Below are 5,255 nucleotides of genomic sequence, written 5' to 3'. Positions count from 1 at the left end.
TTCTTCTCTTGAACAACTGATAAGGAGTCATGCCTTTAGCTTGATTGATCAAAGAAATATTCTGAGTGTAGCAGGCACAATTAACAGCTTCAGCCCAGAAATATGTTGGTAACTTTGATTCTTCAAGCATTGTTCTGGCAACCTCAATTAAAGATCTGTTCTTTCTTTCAACTACCCCATTTTGCTGAGGTGTTCTTGGAGCTGAGAACTCATGCATGATTCCATTTTCTTCACAGAACAGCCTCATTGTCAAATTCTTGAACTCAGTTCCATTGTCACTCCTGATATTCCTAACCTTCAAGTCAGGATGATTATTGACTTGCCTGATGTGATTGATAATGATTTCACTTGCTTCATCCTTTGATCCAAGAAAATAGACCCATGAAAACTTTGAGAAATCATCTACAATCACCAAGCAATATCTTTTTCTTGCAATTGACAATACATTGACTGGTCCAAACAAATCCATATGTATCAGCTGTAATGGTTCATTAATTGTTGTTTCAAGCTTCTTTTTGAATGATGCTTTCCTTTGTTTGCCTTTCTGACAAGCATCACACAAACCATCCCTTGAGAATTTAACAAGAGGAATTCCTCTAACTAAGTCCTTTTTGAATAGATCATTCATTGTCTTGAAATTCAAATGGGATAGCTTCTTGTGCCATAGCCAACTTTCAGCTGAACTTGCTTTGCTGAAGAGACAAGTAATAGATTCTGCATCTGTAGAGTTGAAGTCAGCTAAGTACACATTTCCTTTTCTAACTCCAGTTAGAACCACTTTGTTGTCTTTCTTACTGGTGACAACACAGGCTTCTGAATTGAAGGAAATTGTATTCCCTCTATCACATAGTTGACTGATGCTCAGTAAGTTGTGCTTGAGACCATCAACTAGTGCAACTTCATCAATTATGACATTCCTTGTTGAAATCAAGCCATATCCCATAGTAAACCCTTTGCTGTCATCTCCAAAGGTTATGCTAGGGCCAGCTCTCTCCTTAAACTCTGTGAGCAGGGAGAAATCTCCTGTCATGTGTCTTGAACAGCCACTGTCCAAGTACCATAGATTTCTTCTTTTTCCCTGCACACCATAAAATCAATCAAGTTGATTTTGGTACCCAAGTTTCCTTGGGTCCATTCTTGTTAGCCTTTCTCCTAGACTTCATTCCTCCTGCATCTTTAGACTTAGGTAACTTTGAGTCAACCTTGATCTTAGATGTAGTTGGTTGAGGTGTAGGGTTAGTCACAGAATCATTTAGCACATTTGGAATTTGACAAGGCATGGATTGTGCAAGCATGTTATTCCATATTGGCATATTGTATGGCATTTGAGGCATACTAAATGCAGCAAGATAAGGATTGTTAAAATATGGCATGTTTGCAAAATGTGCATAAGGATTCTGATGAGACATAACAGGCATAGCATGCAGAGGTGATGCAGACATATTAGGCATGGAAGAGGGTACAGGAATGGGAGTTTTCTTAATAGATTTGCAATTAGCAGATAGATGATTAACACTACTACAATGCACACAGCTTTTTCTAGGAGCATACTTATCAGGTGTATAATTGTTATATTTGTTAATCCCTACCTTCCCATTTCTATTAGATTTTCTTTTAGTTTCCTTTTTATCCTCAACCACTTTGAGCCTATTCTTTAACTGTTCTAAGGTCATGTGCCCTATATTCACCTTACTGACATCTTTGGATGTGCTTGCTTCTCCTTTGACAAAGTTCTTGGAAGTTGAACCAAACTTTTTGTTGAGTTTCTTTAGATTTTCACTTTTAGAAACATCTGCCTGTTTTAATTGAGGGACCTTCAACGGATGCTCCTTTTCTTCTTTCAACGGATAATTTTCATCATCCGTTGATTCCACATCCGTTGACAGCCCATCAATTAATTCCAGTTTCTTTTTGTTTTTATCCCAGGCAGTCTCACAGAATGATTCAATTCCTTGGACCTTGGTAATTTGAGCACTAACATCCCTAGATGTCTTCCAAGCTTTAATCACCTCTTGCTCTCTCTAATTAATTAGAAAGTATTTCTACTTTCTTAACAGATTCAGCTAGTTCATTTTCAACAGATATATAATGTAGCTTAGTTTTCTCTAGGTCAATCAACTTATCTTCTAACACAGCATTTCTATCACTTAAAAACAAATTATTCTCTTTAATCCTACTATTTTCTTTAGCAAGAGATTTAAGAGACACACGCAAATGATACAGTTCAGTAGACATGTCATTAAAAGCATCATTGCACTCTTCTTTAGTAAGCTGTGTTAAATCAGTAGTGATTACCTGGTTGCTTGATGAACTAACTTCATTTTCCTCAGAATCAGCCATGAGAGCCAAGTTGACATATTCCACATCTTCATCCTCTTCTTTTCCATCAGCTGCCCAGTCTTTTTCTTGAGTAATGAAAGCCCTCTCCTTTTACTTGAGCAGATCAAAATATTTCTTTTTGTAATCTACTTGGTCAAATTTCTTCTTTTCAAAAGTTGGCTTTCTGCACTCACTTGCAAAGTGTCCACTTGTACCACAATTGTAACACTTGAACTTGGATTTGTCCACCATGTTCTTATGAGGTTTAGTGGCTCTAGTGTTTTTCCTAAATTTCATCTTTGCAAATCTTCTAGACAGAAATGCAAGATGCTCATCAATACCATCAGAGTCATCTTGGCTGGAGTTGTCTTCATTCTCAGCAACTTGCTCCTTACCCTTGTTTGATTTTGATTTGCTTGTGCCATCTTTGGAGTTTGATGTAGATCTCACAGTTTCTTGTCTGCATTCTTTCTCATTTTCAGCTACCAAGGCAACTGAACCTCCTTTCTTTCTTCCCTTCTCCAATACCTCATCCTGTTCCAGCTCTAGTTCATAAGTCTTCAAGATTCCATATAATCTTTCAAGAGTGAAGTCCTTATAATCTTGAGAGTTTCTCAAGGAGACAGTCATGGGTTTCCATTCCTTTGGCAAGGATCTTAAAAATTTAAGATTTGAATCCTTCACCTGGTACACTCTACCATACAGCTTCAGTCCATTCAACAGCTTTTGGAATCTATTGAATGTGTCATTTAAAGATTCATTTTCTTCAAAATGAAAATACTCATACTGTTGAATGAGAAGCTGCATTTTGTTTTCTTTTACTTGTTCTGTACCTTCACACAGTAGCTGAACTGTGTCCCAAACCTCTTTGGCAGTTGTGCAATTTATCACATTATCAAACATATCCTTGTCAAGACCATTAAACAAAATGTTCATAGCCTTCTTATCCTTGTGGACTTCTTCTGTGTCTTCCATTGTGCATTCTGCTCTAGGTTTTGGAATGGATTGACCAACAGTAATTGTGGCCGTAGCAACTGTGGCTACTTTGTGGGGAATGTGAGGACCATTCTCAATGCAGTTTACATAACCTTGATCTTGGGAGAGTAGATGAAGGTGCATTTTCACCTTCCAATGGTGATAACTGTCTTTGTCAAGAACTGGGATTTTTACTCCAATATCCTTCTTACTCATCTTTGTTAGTTTCCAAGATCTTTAAACTCTTTGTGTGTCAAGAGCTTGCTCTGATACCAATTGTTATTCCTAATGAACTAACAATGAGATTTACAGAAGGGGGGTTGAATGTAAATCTCAAAACTTTTTCAAGTTTTGAGCAGTTTCAAAGGCTATGTGTTTAAGATAAACAAGTGTATGAATTGCTTTAAGCTAATACAGACAGATATATATTCAAACACTAATGTAAAGAACACAACAGACCTTAAAAACTTTTCTGGTGGATAGTTGTTCCACCAGAGATGGTATTTCAGAAAATCTGTGATTCAAGAAGTTGATCACAGCTGCGTCCTAGTACAAACTAGATAATTTTTCTCTCAAGATTTTTCTAAACAATTCTGGAAAAATTCTTATCTAATTACTAGCTGCTACTTGGTTTATATATTACCAAGTTTACAAGTGAAGACAAAGATAAAAAGTACAATAATAAAATAAGTTCTCCACTTGTTTCTTCTCCATTTTACTCCAGTGTATTGTTGACTATTGCCTCTTTATACTAGAGTAGAACGGCTGCTTTTTCTGATATTCCTGAAATAGGCTACCACATCTCAGTTGTCTCTGTCAACCCATGTGCCTCTGTTTGTAGGTACAACTACCACTTGTCAACTGCTATTTAACAGAACATCCGTTGAAGCCTTCATCCGTTGATGGCTTTATCCGTTGATGTGTTAGCAGTTGAAGCTCTATCCGTTGATGCACTCATCCGTTGAAGGATGTTATCCGTTGAAGCTTTAGAGACATCCGTTGAAGCTTTGTTTCTCATCCGTTGAAGGTCTTTAAGTTATCCGTTGACACCATTTCATTTATACAAAATTACAAGGCATGAAATATTTACAATTGGCCTTCCTATCTGCATATCCTCTAGTAGTCAACATGACTTATAATTTCCCTCAACATTTAAGAATTATATCTCAAATTCAGAGACTGAAATGTGCTACAACACTAGACTTATTTCTAAGTAAAGCTACACCATCAACGGATAGCCAAAATGGTCTTATCCGTTGAGGCTACAAACACTAGTTTTCTACTTAAGTGTTTTGTTAAACATATCATCAAACTAATGCACATATATTCCTAATAAATGATTCTACTTCGTATTTTCCGTATTGAATAAAAATCTGATGAGACCGTTTCACGGAATTGTTATGCTTAGAATAAAAATCTTGGCCATTCAAATCCTTCAAAGCCTTAGGCTGCAACATACAACACAGACACATATTTAGAAGTCAATCAAGAACCAAATAAACAAAAGATATATACACAACTATGTATGATCACAAACCTCTTCGTGACCATGAATGACGATGAGCTCACTAATTATGATTATGATACCCTGCAACGAGTCCGACACTAGCTTCCATGGAGGCCCTTGTTCAGAGTAGCTTGATAGATAAATGCAAGGAGTGTTGTGAACAAAATAGAAATCAATACATAAATTATACTTAAGAAGACATAAGCACATATATAAGTAAATAGGATCAAGGAATCAATATAAGAACAAATGCCACCAACTTGCGTGTAGAGAATCCATAATTATAACCAATTCATAACTTAATTATCATACACAATTCTCTACAAGCAATTTGGGATAAATGTCACACATAAGATTATCAAGATGGTGCAAAAAACTTGAATATCAATGTGAATCTATGCGTGTTTACTTGGAGAGTAATTGAAACACAAATACTGAAATTATCACTATAATA

This window comes from Apium graveolens, chromosome 1 (assembly GCF_009905375.1).
Source record: "Apium graveolens cultivar Ventura chromosome 1, ASM990537v1, whole genome shotgun sequence".
NCBI classification, from domain to species: Eukaryota; Viridiplantae; Streptophyta; class Magnoliopsida; order Apiales; family Apiaceae; genus Apium; species Apium graveolens.
The sequence above is the reverse complement of the archived record's forward strand: the minus strand, read 5'-3'. Positions refer to the sequence as shown.